Genomic DNA, 24,013 nt, shown 5'->3' on the forward strand with positions numbered 1-24,013 from the left:
GAATGAAATGGTAAATATCTGGAAATGGATATGAACTTGAGCAAACTCAGAGAGATCATGGAGGACAGGGAAGCCTGGTGTGCTGCAGTCCATGGGGTCGCAAAGAGTCAGACGTGACTTAACAGTTGAACAGTAACAACAGTGGTAAATATTTTGGACTTTCAGAGTCATCTTGAGAAGATAAGATTTCTTTGTATTCAATCACAGGTGTTTGTTCCTAGCAACTACCAGCTAGGTAGAAGTAAGTCTCTTAAACATTTGTTTGTTTGTTTTTTAATGAGTGTTTCCCCTTTTGAGAGAGACAGTGAAGTGTCGTGGTTAAGAACATAGGCTCTGGAACAAGTCTGGATGCTATCTCACTCCTACCAATTATGAGGGGACTAGTTGGTTAAGTTTCTCAAACTTACTGTGCCTAGTGTATGAAGTTGAAAAAATAATAGTACCCACTTTACTGGGTGATGACTGTGTAACTTAATACTGTACATATATAATGTTACATGCTTGAACAGAGCCTTCTGCCTAGGCATTGCTCACTATTAGCAGCTATTAAGTAGATAATAGACTTGGTTCTGAAAAATATGTGTATATTTGTTGTATATAAATTGAATTGACTCTGAGTCTAACATTATATTGAAGAATTTAGCTATTAAACTAAAATTATTCTATAAAACAAGTACTTTTACCTATTTCTGTAACTATTTTGATTCTAACTCTATTGGGTCTTATTTTAACTAAAAGAAAATGTTCACCTAGAGATTGAAATAATTTAAACCCCACAAGATTCAAATAAAGTAATTTTCTACTTGTGGATTCAGTGTTTTGTCTGGTTTTGCTCTGGACAATTCCCAGGGCTACTTTCATATACGTGCTCTTAGCCTGGGTATCTGATCCACACCCCTACCCTTTAGTCCTCCTGTTAGGTTGTCTTATATTCACAATGGAGATACTGAATCTGGAGCCTAGTCATCTCATGAAGATATCTACAAGCTGTTTTGGAAAGAACACATATCCCTTTGTAATGCGTATTCTTGGTAAGAAATAATGTTGTTCTTCATATTCGTAAACATCTACCAAATCAGAAATACAGGTGGCACAAATGTCGTTATCCTTTTACCCAAGACTTACACAGATAGGACTCATCTTTGGGCATTTGTTTCATGCCCTATAAAGTTTTCAAATCAGTGTTTTAAAAAGCCTCCTCTAATCAGATTTTCTATGGCGTTTATCCTTAGTTAAATTTTGGCTCTTTTACATTGTACCACAGTAGAGCTTTGTCACTCAGGTCTTAGACTATGAAATAGGTTTAATTGCATCCTTAAGGAATCCATAATCTGTCTAAGCTTCATTAAGAAATTCTTTACTTTGGCATTACAACCAAAGTCAATTTATGATAACAAGTTAAACAGATTACAGATCCTTCTCTTCCAATATTTTTTATTTCTACTCTTTTGTATGGGCTCTAGAAATTTTCATTATGAATACCTGATAGACAAGAAACTTTATAAATACACATTATACCATAATTAACAATAAAAATCTAATACCAGGTCTTGATCTTTGTATCATCTGAGGACAGAGTAAAAGCATAAGTCCTCTCTTCTTGATTGTTAAAGATATTACAAAGCACAGCTAAAAATAACTCCATACGATCAAGTTTGACATTTTAAGAGTCAAAGGTTTTAGGCCATCCTTTTATTTTTCTGTTTCAAGATCCAACTGTTCTTTAAAGAAGTTGAAGCAAAATAAGATTTAATTCTTAAAATATCTCAGAGTTAACTTCCCTGTGTATAGAAATCTGTTTATTTTCTTTTTTGTATCTTAATTTTAAAATATTGTTAATTTTTATGTAGTCATTATATCTTATATTCTTTCTTCAAGGTTAAATAGCCAATAAATACTGTAGTAGAAAACTGAACTAAATTCCTCTAAATAAGAATGCATACTTGGAAGTTAATAAATGAAACAATGTTTACTTATTTCTGAAAAGCCAATCACAGTGGCATAAATTAAATCTTACATTAAAAAATAGCATCCAACACATTTAGTGAATATAAACCTTCAGTTAGCTGAATATATATATCAGTTTTTTCTGGAAATGTTGATACTTCTTTTTTCTTTATTAAAGAATTAATAGTATTTTACTTTGTCCTTTCTAGATGAGCAATCTATCAGACTCACAGATGTTTCTAATTTATCAGAAAACTAACGAACTCTTCCTCTGCATAAGTTGATGTCCTGTAAAGGACACAAGGTCCATGTGGTGCTCTCAAGACATGAGGAACAGTTACTGTCTGGATGATTTAACTAAGACACTGTTTCCTGAAGAACTACGCCTTGCCAACTTTTGCTGAAATAGAGTATAACATCAGAGAGATTCTGTTTTTTTAGAATTTTTTCCCAGTCTGCACATGCGTGCTCAGTCATGTCAGACTCTTTGTGATCCCATGGGCTGGAGTCTGCCAGGCTCCTCTATCCATGGAATTTTCCAGGCAAGAATGCTAAAAGGGGTTGCCATTTCCTACTCCAGGGGATCTTCCTGACCCAAGGATCAAACCCATGTGGGTTTGAGTCCTAGTACCACTATTTTAAGATGCTAGGAAAAGTCTTTAATCATGATCAATTCCAAGTTCCTCTTGTATTACAGGCAGATTCTTTGCTGTCTGAGCCACCAGGGAAGCCCAAAGTGAGAACAATACTAAGTTAAATACCTCATAGCATTGTTATGTGATAAAATTAGATGATGCACTTGAAGTAGCCTGCAGACTATCTGGCATATAGAAAGTATTCAATTAACATTAGGTATTATCAATATCACTATTACTCTTAGGCAATTATTATGAATATAGTGCTTCTTACTACAAAAATGTAAATAAGCCAAATTGAACTTCTGAACAATACTGGTGAAGATAGAAAGTATTTAAACGCACCCCCCACCCCTGGAAGGCAGGTTTATCCTTTTGTATCACTAGTTCATGATCAAATGTACTTTAACAGAGAGCAACCATCCACAGTTATTCCTCATCAATCAAAAAATATGTATTAGCAGCCATCATATACTTAGTTTCTACTATATGATAATATGTAAAGGTCCAATGGGAGATATTTTAGAGGTATAAGGCAAGGATGATTTAAGCTGTTAAATAACTTTCATTTTGGGGTGAATTAGAGAATACTAATTGGTATGAGTCATTCTTGACTAATATAATGGACTATAAAAACTCAGTATCAAGGCATAAAATGCCAAAGCTGTAGTCTATTGATAAGAAGTCCTCCAGCTACAAATGACAAAATTCAACTCAAATTAGATGAAATTAAAAACATGAATGTATTGGTTTGTCTAAATAAAAGATTCAAGGCAGATATGGGGCATGGCCCGATCCAGGGAGTCCAAGAATTCTTATCAGTCATCGGTTTCTATTTCTCTACCTTTTTTTTCTGTATTGGCTTCATTTTCATGGAGGTCCTCACTACAACCTGATGAAATTGTTTTTGGCATCTCCTGACTCAAAATTTAGCAAGCCCAAATGCCAAAAATGTGTCTCATTGATCTTGACTCTCATGCTCATCCTGAACTAATAACTGTGGGCAAGAGGATGATGGTATACAGTCATATCTGAGTCCAGCACTCCTGGAGATGGAAAATTGAACATAAGAACTGATCATGGTAGACAGGTAATTTCACAAAACAAAAAGTGCTATTATCAATGCACACCTGTATATTTAAAAAAATGAATTTGCATACATCATGACACTTTGTCTCTAAATGCTCCAACATGCACCACCTAAGAATGTAGATCACTGTCTATTTAATCAACACACTGGTACTTACTCTACCTCATAATATTAATAATTCTGTATCATCAAATGTAGCAGTCATATTGAAATTTCCCCGGCTGCTCCAAAAAAGGGCTGACTGATAATGCAATTCACTGAGATTGAGGTGGCAAAGTGTCCTCAAAATTCTTGACCTTATATGTTCTTCTCTGAATCAAAGATGCTGGAAGTTCCTAGAGGGACCTAGACTATTTAATATCTATTTATTGCTTCCTCCTCCACATAGTTTAGATAAACACTAAAATTTAATTGAATACTAAAGTAAAAATCCATACATCTTAATTTGGGGGAAAGGGGATACAGAACATTGAGAAATAAATGATGTGAGTTCTTTCCAAGTGACCCACTTTAATAAACAGTGATGCTGAAATGACTAAGTCTAGAAATGATAGGTAGTTGATTGATATGTGTGTGTCTGTGTGTGCTCAGTCATGTCCAACTCTTTCCAATTCCATGGACTATAGCCCCCCCCCCACCCCCCCCCCACCCCCCGCCAGGCACCACTGTTCATGGGATTTTTCAGGCAAGAATACTGGAGTGGGTTGTCATTTCCTTCTTCAGAGGATCTTCCTGACCCAGGGATTGAACCCATGCCTCCTGTGTCTCCTGCATTGGCAGGCAGATTCTTTACCACTGGGTCCCCTGGGAAGCCCTGATTGATAGATAGATAGATATCAATAAAGATAAAGATTAATAGCAGTGTGTTATTTACAAGTAGCAGAAGAAAATTTCAAATATATTCATCAACCAAGCAGGCACTGGGGAAGAAAGATTTTACTGTAAAGTGAAAGGCTAGCTTCAGAAACAGCTCAATCCCTGTCCAAACAATATCATGTGGTCTTTTCTCTCTTTTGTTTCTTATCTATCCATTTTTCAGCCAGTTTTGCTTGACTCTTTGGATATACTTTCTTTCAAACTCTGTCCACTAGGTGGCTCCAGTCCAAAGTGACATCCTCAGGACTTCAAGGACAAGGTGTGAGAAAAACACTCTTGTGATCATCTCAAAAAAAGCCCAGGGCTATTTCATCTATATCACTAATTCTGGTTTGGGTGTTGCCCACCCCTGAACTTATCACTTTCCATGAATGAAGGAGGTGAGAGGAAGAGGGTTGCAATGTTTTAAACTGGGTCCAGTCTGAGTCATACAACTACTCCTAAAGCTGGAGGTGAATTAGACAGCACCAGAATGGATTGTTATTATGGAAGTCTTTGCTCTCCAATGGGAAAAAATCAACATGCTATCACTTGAAGTTTGTAAGGATGCCTGGAACATTCCAAAATAGACGCCCATTCACTGCCTTTCTTTTATTAGGTCTTACTATAGAAATTCCAGCACTGTACCTACAATTCCTGTCGAATCTTATTCAGCAATACCTATGTAATGAGAAAGCTCTAAATTGCTTTTTATTGTGCTTTCAAATAATTTGAAACACTTTTTTTGCATATCAGCCTTGTAAGGTAAATATTATCATTTTCATATTGCAAGTGAGGAAATGGAAGCTGATTTGGGATTTGTGCAGGACCACAGGACAGGTAAAGATCACATACTCAGAACCATGTTTGCCTAATCTAAGTACCTTACAATTTTAGGGACATCAGCCTGCATTCTCTAGGCTTAAGTCATGAGACTTAAATTTTGCCACTTATAGAAGCAAGACAGGCAATATAAATTCATGAAGTGAGCAAGGTAGATGAACAAAGCCCAAGTATTCATGTCTTCTCCAGAGGGGAGAGCTTCTATTAGTGTCAGATAGTTGCTACAGTGCAAACATGTACGCCATATATGCTAGACCTTCCAAATTTTAAAGAGAGACTGAGTATTTGAATGTTGTTTGAATCTTAGCATCTAATCTATTAAAGAAAACAGCCGTGAGGGCCACACACAGTATTTCTTATGCTATCCATGTATGGTCTGCTTTTCTAAATAGCTCAATGCCCTGGCTCCTACTCAATGTCAACACTGCAGAATTAAGTGAGTTTATTCCACCTTTTTCAACCTGCTGTTCCTAGAATGAATAAATTCACAGGAGCTTTGTGCTATTTATTAGATAAATGAGCTGCATACTTTAATCTTGCTTTTCATCATTTCTCTTTGCACTCTGCTTTCTTTGTTATGTTGTTAATCAACTTCCATAAACTGTGAAAATAGAAGAGGCAAATGGTATAGAAAAAAAATCAGAGGAATATCAGAATGAGGAGAGAGATAATTTAAGAAATGTTTCAGAGATAGAAAAGTCCTTTGGATAGCTGAGAGAAACGATTGTCAAGATTCTCCTGATTGTTACTAAATGAAGAAATTGAGATCAAGGGGGCTTGTTCTAATCTACAATTAATGTCAGAGATAGACCTAAAACAACCCAGATGTTGTGACTTCCAGCTGTCAGTCACTTATCTCTTGAAAACTTCCAATAGGTTCTTTCTCTCTCTGTCTCCCTCAGACTCTGTGTGTGTGTGTGTGTGTGTGTGTGTTTTCATGTTACACAGTGAGGTGACAAAATGATAGGCTCCTTATTTTTGTGCATCTTCATACGGGGATCTGTATATGGACATGGAGAATGAGGTTGGACATGAAAAAATAAGTAAAACAATGAAAACAGAATATCCATTTAAATCTTCTTTCAATAATGAAACTCCTTGTTATTGTAAACTTTCAAATTTCCCTTTGAGAAAAGATCTGAATTTACCTCCCTGTGCTCACCTAAAAAAGAAAAAAAAAAGTAGCATGTCTCTGATATTTTATCAAATGATGGTTCTTGCATTACTTTTTTTAAATATTTTTTGTTGTTGTGGACTATTTTTAAAGTCTTTATTGAATTTATTACAAAATTGTTCATGTTTTATGTTTTTTTTTTTTTTGGCTGCAAGACATATGGTATCTTAACTCCCCAACTAGGGGTCAAACTTGCACCCCCTGCATTGGAAGGCAAAGTCTTAACCACTGGACAGCCAAAGACATCCCAAGTGTGTCTTTCATTATTTTAACTTTAACAGATATGTTTTCTACTTATCACTTTATTCTAATATCCCTACATTTCCCCATCTATCACTTTCTCCAGTCATGTTAGCGTTTTTTTCGCCTATTCCTTGAACATGCTAAGGTCTTTTTCACTTCCTCTTCCTATTATCTGATATGTTTTTTCCCCACATTTTCACTCATTTGCCTATTTCTCTCTATTCAGACCCAGTTCGTACATCCACTACTACTCAGTTGAAGTAACCTGCCTCAGGTAGTTACTCTGTCTCATAAGATCATGATAAAACAATTATCTTAGAGATGTGTTTATTCCTTTTGACGTTATGTCTCTTCCACTAGACTGCAAGCTCCATGTGAAAAGTCTTTCTCGGCCCGTGTTACCACTGCGAGTCAGATCTAGCTGAGTAGCTGACACACTGAAGGTGTCACAGTCTCTGAGAGGCCACATCTTTTCCATATGTGTTCCAGAAAAGAGAGAGAGAGAATGAACAAGAGTGGTAGGTGAGGGTCAAAGCACTGTCTACATTACTGGCTGTAAGCTAGTATGAGAACCAAGTGGGTCAACTCACTGGAGAATTAGCTGACTCCTTCTGTATCTCAGGCAACACCAGACTAGCCTGATAAAAAAAATATGACAGGTGAAAGTGTTAGTCATTCAGTCATGTCTGACTCCTTGGCGACTCCATGGACTATAGCCCACTAGGCTCCTCTGTCCATGGAATTTTCCAGGCCAGAATACTGGAGTGGGTTGCCATTCCCTTCTCCAGGGGATCTTCTCAACCCAAGGATCAAACCTGGGTCTCCTGCATTGCAGGCAGATTCTTGACCGTCTGAGCCACCAAGGAAGGTCACAAAAGAATGTACCCCTGGAAAATCAGGCCAGATTCCTTGGAAGGAGCTAAACTAAGGCTGGCCAGTTTATTCTCTTCAATTATTCTAATCAAATAAGGTCACTATCTTCCCAGCAGATCAGTATGTAGAGAGACAGAGAGAAGCCAATAGGTACATGAACTGACTTCTTTTCATATGAAAGCGAATACCTACAGTGAGAGTTCACTACTCCCTAAATACTAATCAATAAATATTCTTGGGATGAATTATTTTTATTTAGTTTTCATTATAGATGGCAAAAGGAGATACTGTAAGGTTAAAAAGGAGTTTTCCTTTTTTTTTTTTTTTTTAAGGCAGGTGTCCTGTTTTCTAGAGCAGTTTTTTTTTTTTTTTTTTTCATTCAACATCATAAAGTATTTCCAGGTTAGTAGCTACTTGGTGACTTTTGAAAGCTACAGGAACTAATGATGAATTATGAACAAAAGAAGACAAACATGCCCCAAAATTTCAACAGAGAAAATGAGACCAGTGTTTATATTCAGGGCCCATCAGACTGGGCCCTGAGAGCTGGTTTCCTCTGCTCATCGGCTGCTCATTTTCAGCGAGTCTCCATTACTAAAAGGAGACAAACCATCGGCGGAAACTAATCTATCCTCATTCAATTAAACTGCAAAGCAATTACTTTTTTTTTCCCCCTAAGAAAGTGCAATTAGTCCCCTTTGAAAATTTATTCCAGCTCCAGGAGAAAAGCAGAACCTCTGAAAACGTATGTTGAAAGCAAAAAACGTTTTGAAGCAATTCTCGTCACCCTTTCTTACCCATCTGCAGCTTTAGTTTCCATCTTTTGGCCCAGCCGCCATTTGTTTGTTTTGTGGTGCCTTCCTAAGATAATTTCCTGAATGATTGCCTTTTCCAACAGGGACTTTTTCTCACAGTTCTGAGGCATTCAGGTTAAGATCTGAGAATGCATAGAAGCGGCGTGGTAGCCGGGAAGGCAGTCTGCACGTGGAGGATGGAGCTCTGATTCATGGCTCTTTGCCTTGTGGCTCTGGGCAACCTAGCTTGCCTTTCTGGGTTTCAGTTTCCTTATTTTTATTTTTAAATTTATTTTTGGCTGTCCTGGGTCTTCGTTGCTGAGCGGGCTTTTCTCTAGTGGCAGCGAGGTGAGCAGGGGCTATTCTCTAGTTGCAGGACACGAGCTTCCTATTGCAGTGGCTTCTCTTGTTGCAGAGCATGGGCTCTAGGGTGCGTGGGCTCAGTAGCTGTGCTTTCTGGACTCTAGAGCACAGGCTCAGTAGTTGTGGCACAGGGGCTTAGTTGCTCCATGGTGTGTGGGATCTTCCTGCATCAGGGATTGAACCCCAGTCTCCTGCACTGGCAGGGGGGTTATTTACCACTGAGCCACCAGGGAAGCCCTCCTTGTTTTCAGTTTGAGGTATTTGGTTTCTTCATATGGGTGTTTTCATAGAACATTTTAAAAAATTCCCATCAAACTCCTAAATGAAAACTCACAATAACTTACAACTTCTCCGTTAAAGTAGAAATGGGAAGTGGTGTCAGAGAAGAGAAAAAGCCAAGCCTCTCATTATCCTCATGGTATATAAGGGACAAGGCACTGAACTAGACAATCTCTAAGTTTCTCTTTGCACCTAGTAACTGACTGTTTCTGGTCCAGGAGTATTGTATGAACACGCCACTCGAGGTGGCTGTTTTCCTGCTCTCTGTACATCCCTGCTCAGTTAGTCCCTGCTTCGCCTACACCTGCTCACATGTTGGCTCTTCCTACATACTTGCCCCTGCCCCAGCTGGTGACTGTTGTAACCTTTAGATTAGAACATCTCCATGTGATGCCTTATCAAAGAGGAATAGGGGCATGGCCTTCTGCTAGTTTCCCTGGTCATGGATGAGCCCACCTGACAGCAATTCCCCCATAACTGATAACCTTCCACTCCTTTCTGCAGTGAAAACTGGGAGTGAAGACTGAGGCTGCGTCCTGCCTGCATCTGCTGCACACAATGGAGTGTTGCTCCAGGACCTTGCATCAGACATGTAAGTTACTGCATCTTTTAAACCAAGGATGTCTCTGTCACTGACTCGGGGCTCTTTCTTGGGTCTTGAAGTTAGCCAAGTATAGGGCTTAGGGCTTGTAGGACTCATGGTGCAGCCCAGCAGTTGGCAGAGCACCCAAGAGACTGAGGTGGCTCCAGTGAGTGCCAAGATGTCAGGAAGTAAAGATAGGGGATGGAAATTTGTGGGGCCGTCTACTAACATGTGGGACCTGAAAATTGCAGGCAATAATCCCGGGCCCTTGGATGAATGTAGCATTTGAAAGTTGCAGGTTTAATCCTGGGGTGCCTGTCCACTAACAGGTGGGGCCTAAAAGTTCCAGAGGCTATCCCCAAAGCTGCAGGGGAAACTCGGGATGGCCTGCACTAGTCTGTGGGGCTCTGTGGTGGCTGTCCTTGATAAACAGGGGCTACTAAGGGGGTACAGAGAAATAGCAGACACCCCTAAGGCTGCTGGGGAGATATTGGCTGCCTTTTCAGTGGTAGGGTAAGGTGGTGGGGCAAAGAGGTGGAGAAGGGGCCACAGCTGTTGCTTTTTGTATTAAGAAAGGCCACAGAGGCTGAGCTGACAGTCCAGGTGAAGTAAGCTAACATAAATGCTGATTCTGGTTCCTCTAAAAGTGAAGCATGTGAGTGAATAATTTGTATTATTATCTATTACTGTTATTTGTTGAAACTGAATCCACTATTTAGAAATTGAAAAAAAAATCCCTGGAAAATGACAAGATGGGGCTCTTTTGACATTATAAAACTGTTTGTTTGTTTTTGCATATGCCTTTAGCTTTCTAGAAGGAACTGGTATTTCTCTTTTTGCGACGTTGAGTTATAAATGATCCACATGGGCTCTCTGTCCCAAATGAATTTTAGGTTCATGTGATCTGGAAAATATCAGTACTGAATTGATACCTGGTATTGAAGCAAATTGGGGCTTCCCTGGTGGCTCAGAGGTGAAGAATCTGCCTGCCAAATCAGGAGACCCTGTTTCGATCCCTGGATCGGGAAGATCCCCTGGAGAAGGAAGTGGCAACCCACTCCAGTATTCTTGTCTGGGAAATCCCATGGACAGAGGAGCCTGGCTACAGTCTATGGGGTCACAAAGAGTGAGACAGGACTGAGCTTGAGCATGAAGATGTTTAAGGCTTCTGATTATATTTAATCATAATTCTTGTTATTGTAACCCAGTTGCTTTATTGATTACATTGTAATCAGGTGTTTAACTGTGCTTTTTAGTCTTTTGTCATTTATAGACAGTTGTTATAGCACCCTGAAACTTTTGCAAAGGTGCTTCATCTTTAAGAAGATTCATAGGAAGGGACTTTTGATAAGTACAGGTCTGTGATAAATTTCAGATTATACCACTGAACTGGGTAAGAAATTAGAGAATACTAAGGGAAAATTGAGTGACTTCATGAAAAGTTAAATGGGTTCATTACTGGGTTAACAGGTGGATATGCTGTAATTTTGGGTTTGTCTGGAATATTACTGGATTTGATCTGTGTTTTCCAGATACAAAGAAATCTTTCCTCTCAAATTAGTTATGACTTACAACAATTGGGTAAGCATACTTGTGGGTAGAATTGAAAGGTTTTTCTTTTGTTTCTGCCTGGTCCCTCCAGAAACTGGAGACTCTTGGGTTCCTAAAAGCCTTATCAGGTGAATGGGAAACACTGCCTCCTGGCAAGAGTATGGTCTGTAGTATGGCCTACTGTAGTGTGGTCTGTAGTAAGGTCTACAGGCACTGGATAAACCTAGGTTTGTGTTCAAGGATCTGAATGAGCCTTGGAAAGGTGTTTCATCTCTGTGCAGATAGTTTTGTCTTTTGCAAAATGAGAGAAATAAAAATTTCTCTGTGCTTTTGAATATTAGCACACTTTATTTGAGACCTTTTTCTCTCCACAGTGTCTTATAATTCTCTCTGGAAAAGTAGATACAAATCTCCCTCATCTCTGTAACTACTTCATATGACTATTCTAGAGCGTAGATATTACCATTCACCTTACTATTGAACTTTAGGGCATAACCTATTTTGTGTGCTGAAAATAATATTGAAATAAATATTCTTCTGTGTATCCTTCCACATGTGCAAATGAATATATGGGTTGTGAATCTAAAGTAGAATCATACTCAATATATTCCATTTTAGTAGGTAATCCACAATTACTGTTCAAAGTTAATTTGCTAATTTATAATCCCAGTAATCCATTACCGTTTTTGCTATAACTCTGCCACTGTTTAAATTCATTGTGCTTTTTAAATTTGGGAAATTTGTAAATTTTGTCCTAACTTTCACCTTTTTTTCTAAACTAGTACAGAACCTAAGACATACTAGTTGCTTAATAAACAGTTATTAACTGAACAAATCTGTTATTTTGCTTATATCAGAGAAGAATATAATAAAGTATAATATAACTAGTATTTTTTTATTGACATGTTAAGCAATTACTTAAAGTTAAGAATTTACAATTATGGATAAGCTAGGAGTTAATGTTAATAATAGTAAAGATTAGAAGTCAGGTCTAATATGAGATTTAGTTTCATACTGAGATGAGCAATTAATTTGAAGTTGGACAGATCTGAGTTTGAATCTCAATTTTCCCCCTACTAGCTGTTTTGCCATGGAAATTTTACTTTACCACACTATGCATTAGTTTCTAATTTCTAGAGTAAACTTTGCATGCTTTATTTTTTGGACTTAGAAAAACATGTGATTCATATACAATAAAAATAAGATGGCTAATTTATCCCATTATAGCTACTAGGTATTACTGGGCAGACATATACAACATGCCCATGTGGTGATTTATCCTATAAACTTTTTATGGTTTTCTTTCCAAAGCCCTATGAGACAGATATCTACATGTCTATTTGTATTTGGCAGAATTTGGACTCAAAATCAGCTTTCTTTTTTACTTGTATAATATACAAATTAAAAATGGATACATTTCTAAGAATGAAATAATTGTATTTTCACTCTGTCACTTCTCCAGCAGTAATGGAAAAGGCCAGATCTATGACAGCTGCTTAATAACTTTTTGGCAAACTTAGCCTCAAATTCTGACTGCAGAATGAATTGTGGTCTACAATATAAATAAGGAAATGAAAAAGTTTACCATGTGTTTATATATCTATTGTCTGGAAAAAAGACCTAGATAGACTTGTGGGCTGGAGATGGAGCAAAACAATTAAAGTGTGATTTACTTAATTATTTTTAATTCCACAAATAAGACACCGGACATCTGGCATTTGACAAGGGAGAATTTCATTCACTTAACTTTTGGGAAGTGGTAGAGGCTTGATGAACCTTTAAAAAGATGAAGCCAATATTCTGCATAAATAAAATAATACACTCACTAACTCAAACCAGCATCCAACACTGAGTCTCACTAGCCAAAATATTGCAGTCACTTTTCAAGTGGTTTCATCAAACAAAGAGTATTAAATTAAAACCAATAAAAAACAAAATCCTCTAAGACAATGAAACTGGGTTCTAGTGCATGACTGACCTTTCTTGATTCTTCAAGTTTTCCAGGATTCCTCAAGTTTTCCAAATCACATTTACCTACAGTCCCCTAAGCCTTTTACTTCAACTCTCTGGACACACGGGGTGTTTGACTGTGGTTGGCACTGCCTCCTCCTCATTGTGATTTTCTGAATACTATCCGTGTGTGATTATGCTTGCCCTGGCTGCTGTCACTTACCTCTCTGACACCTTCCCCTGCTATCCATCTCGACTGGGGATGCTGCTTCAGTTATAAATGTTATGATCCCAAATCATCTTAAATAGTACTTTGGTTTATATTTCTCCTCTTGTAGTTCTATTTTATGCATGAATGCTCAGTTCAATTCACTTTAGTTGCTCAGTCGTGTCCAACTCTTTGTGACCCCATGAACCACAGCACACCAGGCCTCCATGTCCATCACCAACTCCCGGAGTTCACCCAAACCCATGTCCATTGAGTCGGTGATGCCATCCAACCATCTCATCCTCTGTCGTCCCCTTCTCCTCCTGCCCCCAATCCCTCCCAGCATCACAGTCTTTGCCAATGAGTCAACTCTTTGCATGAGGTGGCCAAAGTTTTGGAGTTTCAGCTTCAACATCCCTCCAATGAACACCCAGGACTAATCTCCTTTAGGATGGACTGGTTGGATCTCCTTGCCATCCAAGGGACTTTCAAGAGTCTTCTCCAATACCACAGTTCAAAAGCATCAATTCTTCAGCACTCAGCTTTCTTTATAGTCCAACTCTCACATCCATACATGACCACTGGAAAAATCATAGCCTTGACTAGACGGACCTTTGTTGGCAAAGTAATGTCTCTGCTTTTGAATATGCTATCTAGGTTGGTCATAACTTTCCTTCCAAGGAGCAAGCATCTGTTTTTTAAATTTATTTTTATTTTTTTTACTTTGTAATATTGTATTGGTTTTGCCATACATCAACATGAATCGGCCATGGGTGTACACGTGTTCCCAATCCTGAACCCCCCTCCCACCTCCCTCCCCATACCATCCCTCTGGGTCATCCTAGTGCACCAGCCCCAAGCTTCCTGAATCGTGCATCAAACCCGGACTGGCGATTTATTTCACATATGATCTTATACATGTTTCAATGCCATTCTCCTAAATCATCCCCCCACTCCCTCTCCCACAGAGTCCAAAAGACTGTTCTATACATCTGTGTCTCTTTTGCTGTCTCACATACAGGGTTATCGTTACCATCTTTCTAAATTCCATATATATGCGTTAGTATACTGTATTGGTGTTTTTCTTTCTGGCTTACTTCACTCTGTATAATAGACTCCAGTTTCATCCACCTCATTAGAACTGATTTGAATGTATTCTTTTTAATGGCTGAGTAATATTCCATTGTGTATATGTACCACAGCTTTCTTATCCATTTGTCCGCTGATGGACATCTAGGTTGCTTCCATGTCCTGGAAACAGTGCCACGATGAACTTTGGGGTACACATGTCTCTTTCAATTCTGGTTTCCTCGGTGTGTATGCCCAGCAGTGGGATTGCTGAGTCATATGACAGTTCTATTTCCAGTTTTTTAAGGAATCTCCACACTGTTCTCCATAGTGGCTGTACTAGTTTGCATTCCCACCAACAGTGTAAGAGGGTTCCCTTTTCTCCACATCATCTCCAGCATTTATGGAGCAAGCATCTTTAAATTTCATGGCTACAGTCACCATCTGCAGTGATTTTGGAGCCCAGAAAAATAAAGTCAGCCTCTGTTTCCCCATCTATTTGCCATGAAGTGATGGGATCGGATGCCATGATCTTAGTTTTCAGAATGTTGAGCTTCAAGCCAACTTTTTCACACTCCTATTTCACTTTCATCAAAGTGCTCTTTAGTTCTTCTTCACTTTCTGCCATAAGAGTGCTGTCATCTGCATATCAGGTTATTGATATTTCTCCTGGCAATCTTGATTCCAGCTTGTGCTTCCTGCAGCCCAGCATTTCTCATGATGTATTCTGCATATAAGTTAAACAAGCAGGGTGACAATATATAGCTTTGACATACTCCTTTTCCTATTTGGAACCAGTCTGTTGTTCCATGTCCAGTTCTAACTGTTGCTTCCTGACCTGCATACAGGTTTCTCAAGGGGCAGGTCAGATGGTCTGGTATTCCCATCTCTTTTAGAATTGTGTCCAACTCTGAGCAACCCAATGGACTGTAGCCTGCCAGGCTTCTCTGTCCATGGGATTTTCTACAAAAGAATACTGGAGTGGGTTGCCATTTCCTCCTCCAGTGGATCTTCCTGGTGCAGGGATTGAACCCATATCTCCCGAGTCTCCTGCATTGGCAACAGGATTCATCACCACCATGCCACCTGGGAATCCTAGCCTTATTTTACTACCTATTATTTTATTACATTCAGACTCTGAAATAAGGAAGAGAAATCTTAACATTAACTATTTATCTAGCTTAGATCACATTGCATCATTTTCTATGTGTGCAGTGTTACTTTGCCTCATCTGTTTATTCCTTTTCATTTTATGTACCATTCTTTAGGGTATTGTTATCTCAGGACTACATTGTCACTATAATTGCTTGTTCAACTTATTATTTCTAGTCTTTTCCTTCCATACAATATTCTAAACATCTTGAAATTCCTAAAGTAAGTCCTCAGATGTATTTTGTGAAAAATCTCCATCCTGCCAAATGCAGGAAACAATCCTATTTATCTTCAGGTCCTTTATTCTCAGGCCTTATTAACGATCATTGTTCCTGTATAAACCCTCAAAGCTAGTCTAGCTGTCCTTTCTTCACTCCCACCGCACTCTTTTTATCCCCACCTTTGCAAATCCTCATGCCCTCATACAGAATTTTAAAAAAAGAAGCAACCCACAAACTATTTACAAAGGAAGAAAGTACACAAGGATGTAAAGAACAGATTATCTGGAGGAAATGGGCTTACACGCGATGTTTTATCTCTTCTTCTGCATTTCTCTACTATCCACACAGTCTTTAATGAGAAAGCATCAGTTTTATAATTCAGAGAAGCAAAGACAATCATTTTCCTATCTCAGTATTTATTCACTTCTTCCTTTTCAGTATTAGAATTCTTTTTTTTAAACTATGAACAAACATCTTGCTGCACAGAACAAATGAGTGTATCTCCCTGCCAGTCTTACATTTATGCATGGTCGTATGACTTAGCTATTGCCAAGGAAGTGTAAGGGAAAGCATTGTGTGACATTTTCAGAAAGCTCTTTAGGTGTTAACTTCAGCTGGAAAAATGCAGCTGTTTTTTTCCCATGCTCCTTTGTCAAGCAATGAATTTCTAGACTCCCAACAGCCATCTTGGAATGTGAGGTGAGCTTAAATAAAAACAGAAGCTGTGTGCTAGAATGTCGAAACAGAGCCATCAGAACCTGGAGTCCTGAATCACAGTGTAGAGGTTTCTTACTTGTCCTGGCTTGTCTTCCTCCAGAGTTCTTTTATGTGTGAGAGAGAAAAAGTCCATCTTGCTAACATGGTTGTTGCTGTAATTTTGTTGTTGCTTTTAGTTTATGCAGATAAACCTAAACTTAACTGAAGTCCAGAGGTAGAAAATATACCAAAATATACCAAAGTTTAATCATTTAAAATAATCAACAATCTCATAAATACACTCAAATTATTACAATAAATTGTTTTTGAAAGATAAATAACTAATTACATGGTCTTGAGAGTCCTGGGTTTAAATATCAGATCCATCTTTTATAGTGATATGAGTTATTGAACCTTACTGAATTCTCAGCATCATGATCAATAAAATGGGTTGTGCCGGAATACTAGAGTGGGTAGCCTTCCCCTTCTCCAGGGGACCTTCCCAACCCAGGGATGGAACTCAGGTCTCCAGCATTACAGGTGGATTCTTTACCAACTGAGCCACCAGGGAAGCCCATAGTGATATGATTTATTGAACCTTACTGAATTCTCAGCATCGTGATCAATAAAATGGGTTGTGCTGTCTCCTCAGTGACCTATACTTCCTGGTCTTTTTGTCCTTGGGTATTCTGCTTTTTGAGTGTGAGCTAAAATTATTGCTTCTCTTCTCTTCTAATGAATAGCATAATGCAGAAGTGATATAATGTCATTTCTGATACTAGGTTATAGAAGACTATGGTTTCTCTCTCTCCCCGTCACCGCTCTTCCTTTCCCTCTCTTTGCTCCTTGGCTCACTTCTATGGAGAAAACCAACCATCCTGTTGTGAGCTACAGTACAGACAAACCCATTTTGTGTAACTATGAGTTGTGGCTGTCAGTTCAGCATACAGTAAGAAATTAAAGCCTGAGAATCACATGAATGACCTTGGAAGTGGATCCTTTAGCACCAGTTAAGTTTGCAGCCCTGTCGACTGCTTGCTTGAAACCTCCTGTAAGAAGTTAAGTCAGAGGAACACAAGCTAAACTACTCCCAGATTTCTGACTCAGAGAGACTGTGAGAAAATAAATCTCTATTTTCATTCATTAAGTTTCAATATTAGTTATTATTCAGAAAAAATACTTTTATTGTAATATACACAGGTATTTTATATTTTCATAAAAGGAAATAGTATGCTGGTTGTTTCTTTTATTAAGAATTTAAAGAAAACATCTTAAGAGTTTACTCTCCCACTTACAGAGAATATTTTTCTGCTTATCCTTAATATCTAGACAAATAGAAATAAAATTTCCTAGGTATCCTCCAGTAGGTTATGGTCTAACACAGAGTAAGCATAACAAAATCTTGTTTAACTAGGTCATGGTTTCTCAAAGTTGGCACTATTGACATTTTAGACCAAATAATTGAATAATTCTTTCCTGTGAAGGGCTTTTCTGTGAATTGTAGAATATTTAGCCACATTGCTGGGCAGTCTACCCACTGGATGCCAACAGTACATCCCCCTTGCAAAGGTGTGACAATCACAATTGTCTCTAGATGTGGTCAGATATTTCCAGAAGGAAAGGACAAATTTGTCCTGGTTGAGAACCACTAATACAGGAAGAGATTTCAGGCAGTTCCTTATAGTCCTATATATGTGTACAATCTGAGGGTTTCTACTCTCAAACTACCACCTGCCCTCTAGATATCTCAAGTTCCCCTGCTTGTTTTATCATAACTTTTTTTTTCCTCTGGCCTCCTTTGTTTCCACTGATGTTTTTAGCATTCTGCATTCTTGACAAAAGGAAGGGCCTTAAAAAAAAAAAAAAAAAAGAATGGCCTTTTTTGTGAGGAATAATTTGAAAAGGGTGTGACAGATATATATTCTTACTGCTAATGAGGACTAAGAGTTCTTATATGGATTGTGACCTCCATATGAACATTTGATGGCACTCACTGATGTATATAGGTGTGCCACAGATGCCCATTGGCTCCTGGGACAGTCAGTCATTCCATGTCCCTGCATAATCTATGTTATCTTTGTATAGGGTCCCACAAAACTCTCTAATCTTATTGAGTGCCATTTTTATGCTTTAAGGGTGAGATCAGATTTGATTGTCTTCATTTTATTTCAACTATATTTTTATGGTATAGACTCCTTTCAAAGCCCTAGCCTTTTGAATTCTAAATTAGCAAGCCCATATAAATGAAATTTTATTTTCAAAATAAAATTCTCTCCAAAAAGTTTCAAGAGTTGGTTTTATTGTTTGTTTTACTTTTTATTCCTGTGCCTTTGACTCATCACTCTGATCTATTTTAATGTGACAAGCTACGTAAAAAGACGACGGTGGGGAGAGTTGATAGGGAAACATATCTCTGACAGTTACCATATCAAAATATTGCTCCACTAGAGTGTAACTGTTGGAGATAATCTTTCCCTATCTACTCCCACAGCCCCTTTTTACATAACTCCCATGGACAGAGGAGCCTGGTGGGCTATAGTCTATGGGGTCGCAGAAGAGTCAGACACGATTTAGCACGACTTAACAACAACAAAAATAAACTTAAATTATTTCAGTGTATTGTGACAAGTAGAATAGTTATGCTACATGTCCATGAAGCCATGGATCTGTGATTCTAGAGGCCATTACAGAAGGTCTGATTCATTAATATATCTTTTTTAATATCTAGGCATAGAGATAGATATTCCCTCTTGAACTTGGTCCAAGACCTCTGGTCTTTCTCCCATCCTCCTTTGTTCTAGATTCTTCAAGACAAAACCACTTACCCCCCAGCCACCCACCCAAAGAAAGCAGGCAACACTTTCCTACCCATTGTGTAAAACTAACAAAACAAAACAGCTTTGGTGAAGTTGTAATCCTCTTTATGTACAGGCTGTAGGGGAAGGCTCAGAACATAAAGGTCTTACCAATCTGTGCTAAGTGCTGTGAGAACATGGAGCAGGATGATTTCCATCTGTCTGTGGATGTGGGGAGGGCCAAGGGCAGGTGAGAAAATTATATATGGATGAAGTAACAATATGTGAAATCTTGAAAAGTGGTTTCCTGAAGGAGAGAAGATGAATTGCAAAAATGTGATTTTGTTTTCTTTTCCCTTAACTGTTTGAATCCATACTTTATTCCCATTACTATATTACTTCATACAATTTGTGGTTCTGTGTAGTTGTCTGTACATTGTCTCTTTAATTATATTTTCTTGAGAGTAAAACCAGGTATTATGCATGAATCATAACAGAATTGTTAATTGTGGACTTAATAAAGACTATTTATTATTATTATTGTTTTTACTATTGATAAAAAGGTGATAAAAGTCCTGTCATCCCTCTGTCTCCCTTCCCCTCCATGAATCTATCCTATTATGCTAAATTTGGATCTTGCATGGCTAAATGGAGGCCTTCAAAATCTTCAGCCCCTAGAAGGGAAGTGTGGTAACTAACTCACAAGGCACTTCTTTGCTTCCGTGGAGCTTGGAATAGAAGTCCGGGGGAGGGAAACTCCACAAATGATCACAGATGTATTATTTGCAGATTAGCTAACATATGGCATGTTTAATTGCAGTTCTAAAACAACAGTGAGACGACAAAAATTGATGGTTCATTTTTAAAGTTTGAAGTTAGAGAGTCTTTTAAACATCATTTGAAAATGTCAGTGGTTTGGTGGACTACCCAAACTACCTAAAGCATTTTTCATAGTTTAAAGATTGAATTGGAAATTCTAAAATTGTTGAAGGTTTAAGGGAAAAAGGATTGTAAAAAAATGTGTTGGACAATTAGATTGTCTCCTTGGCCTGGCTGTTGTAAATAGTGCTGCAGTGAACATTGGTGTACATGTGTGCTTTTGAATTATGGTTTTCTCAGGGTTTATGTCCAGTAATGGGATTGCTGGATCATATGACATTTCTATTGTTAGCTTTTTAAGGAAACTTTATCCACAGTGGCTTATCAATTTACATTCCCATCAACAGTGTAGGATACCCACTCCATACCGTCTCCAGCATTTATTGTTTGTAGACTTTTGGTGATAGCCATTCTTACTAGTATAAGGTGAAACCTCATTGTAGTTTTGATTTGCATTTCTCTAATACCTGGCATGTGGATGCCAGTGTCTTAATAACACACTGAAACCATACTCACAACCATACTCACAGAAAACTAGTCAATCTAGTCACACTAGGACCACGGCCTTGTCTAACTCAATGAAAGTAAGCCATGCCCGTGGGGCAACCCAAGATGGGTGGGTCATGGTGGAGAGATCTGACAGAATGTGGTCCACTGGAGAAAGGAATGGCAAACCACTTCAGTATTCTTGCCTTGAGAACCCCATGAACAGTATGAAAAGGCAAAATGATAGGATACTGAAAGAGAAACTCCCCAGGTCAGTAGGTGCCCAATATGCTACTGGGGATCAGTGGAGAAATAACTCCAGAAAGAATGAAGGGATGGAGCCAAAGCAAAAACAATACCCAGCTGTGGATGTGACTGGTGATAGAAGCAAGGTCCGATGCTGTAAAGACCAATATTGCATAGAAACCTGGAATGTCAGGTCCATGAATCAAGGCAAATTGGAAGTGGTCAAACGAGATGGCAAGAGAGAATGTCGACATTCTAGGAATCAACAAACTGATATGGACTGGAATGGGTGAATTTAACTCAGATGACCATTATATCTACTACTGTGGGCAGGAATCCCTCAGAAGTAATGGAGTAGCCATCATGGTCAACAAGAGTCTGAAATGCAGTACTTGGATGCAATCTCAAAAACGACAGAATGATCTCTGTTTGTTTCCAAGGCAAACCATTCAATATCACAGTAATCCAAGTCTATGCCCCAACCAGTAACGCTGAAGAAGCTGAAGTTGAACAGTTCTATGAAGACCTACAAGACCTTTTAGAACTAACACCCAAAAAAGACGTCCTTTTCATTATAGGGGACTGGAATGCAAAAGTAGGAAGTCAAGAAACACCTGGAGTAACAGGCAAACTTGGCGTTGGAATACAGAATGAAGCAGGGCAAAGACTAATAGAGTTTTGCCAAGAAAATGCACTGGTCATAACAAACACCCTCTTCCAACAATGCAAGAGAAGACTCTATACATGGACATCACCAGATGGTCAGCACTGAAATCAGATTGATTATATTCTTTGCAGCCAAAGATGGAGAAGCTCTATACAGTCAGCAAAAACAAGACCAGGAGCTGACTGTGGCTCAGACCATGTACTCCTTATTGCCAAATTCAGACTTCAATTGGAGAAAGTAGGAAAACCACTAGACCATTCAGGTATGACCTCAATCAAATCCCTTATGATTATACAGTGGAAGTGAGAAATAGATTTAAGGGTCTAGATCTGATAGAGTACCTGATGAACTATGGAATGAGGTTCCTGACATTGTACAGGAGACAGGGATCAAGACCATCCCCATGGAAAAGAAATGCAAAAAAGCAAAATGGCTGTCTGGGGAGGCCTTAAAAATAGCTGTGAAAAGAAGAGAAGTGAAAAGCAAAGGAGGAAAGGAAAGATATAAACATCTGAATGCAGAGTTCCAAAGAATAGCAAGAAGAGATAAGAAAGCCTTCTTTAGCAATCAATGCAAAGAAATAGAGGAAAACAACAGAATGGGAAAGACTAGAGATCTCTTAAAGAAAATCAGAGATACCAAAGGAACACTTCATGAAAAGATGGGCTCGATAAAGGACAGAAATGGTATGGACCTAACAGAAGCAGAAGATATTAAGAAGAGATGGCAAGAATGCACAGAAGAACTGTAGAAAAAAGATCTTCATGAACCAGATAATCATGATGGTGTGATCACTCACCTAGAGCCAGACATCCTAGAATGTGAAGTCAAGTGGGCCTTAGAAAGCATCACTACGAACAAAGCTAGTGGAGGTGATGGAATTCCAGTTGAGCTATTCCAAATCCTGAAAGATGATGCTATGAAAGTGTTGCACTCAATATGCCAGCAAATTTGGAAAACTCAGCAGTGGCCACAGGACTGGAAAGGTCTATTTTCATGCCAAACCCAAAGAAAGGCAACGCCAAAGAATGCTCAAACTACTGCACAATTGTACTCATCTCACACGCTAGTAATGTAATGCTCAAAATTCTTCAAGCCAGGCTTCAGCAATACGTGAACCGTGAACTTCCAAATGTTCAAGCTGGTTTTAGAAAAGGCAGAGGAACCAGAGATCAAATTGCCAACATCCGCTGGATCATGGAAAAAGCAAGAGAGTTCCAGAAAAAAACATCTATTTCTGCTTTATTGACTATGCCAAAGCCTTTGACTGTGTGGATCACAATAAACTGTGGAAAATTCTGAAAGAGACTGGAATACCAGACCACCTGATCTGCCTCTTGAGAAATTTGTATGCAGGTCAGGAAGCAACAGTTAGAACTGGATATGGAACAGACTGGTTCCAAATAGGAAAAGGAGTACGTCAAGACTGTATATTGTCACCCTGTTTATTTAACTTATATGCAGAGTACATCATGAGAAATGCTGGGTTGGAAGGAGCACAAGCTGGAATCAAGATTGCCAGGAGAAATATCAATAACCTCAGATATGCAGATGACACCACCCTTATGGCAGAAAGTGAAGAGGAACTCAAAAGCCTCTTGATGAAAGTGAAAGAGGAGAGTGAAAAAGTTGGCTTAAAGCTCAACATTCAGAAAACAAAGATCATGGCATCTGGTCCCATCACTTCATGGGAAATAGATGAGGAAACAGTGGAAACAGTGTCAGACTTCATTTTTCTGGGCTCCAAAATCACTGTAGATGGTGACTGCAGCCATGAAATTAAAAGACGCTTACTCCTTGGAAGGAAAGTTATGACCAACCTAGATAGCATATTCAAAAGCAGAGACATTACTTTGCCAACAAAGGTCCATCTAGTCAAGGCTATGGTTTTTCCTGTGGTCATGTATGGATATGAGAGTTGGACTGTGAAGAAGGCTAAGCGCTGAAGAATTGATGCTTTTGAACTGTGGCTTTGGAGAAGACTCCTGAGAGTCCCTTGGACTGCAAGGAGATCCAACCAGTCCATTGTGAAGGAGATCAGCCCTGGGATTTCTTTGGAAGGAATGATGCTAAAGCTGAAACTCCAGTACTTTGGCCACCTCATGCGAAGAGTTGACTCGTTGGCAAAGACTCTGATGCTGGGATGGATTGGGGGCAAGAGGAGAAGGGGATGACAGAGGATGAGATGGCTGGATGGCATCACTGACTCGATGGACATGAGTCTCAGTGAACTCCAGGAGTTGGTGATGGACAGGGAGGCCTGGCGTGCTGTGATTCATGGGGTCGCAAAGAGTCGGACACGACTGAGCGACTGATCTGATCTGATCTGATCTGAATAACTGGCAATATTGAGCATTTTTCATGCTCTTCTTGGCCATCTCTGTCTTCTTTAGCAGAGAGATCTGAGACTAACAC

This window comes from Bos taurus, chromosome 7 (assembly GCF_002263795.3).
Source record: "Bos taurus isolate L1 Dominette 01449 registration number 42190680 breed Hereford chromosome 7, ARS-UCD2.0, whole genome shotgun sequence".
Taxonomy (NCBI): Eukaryota; Metazoa; Chordata; class Mammalia; order Artiodactyla; family Bovidae; genus Bos; species Bos taurus.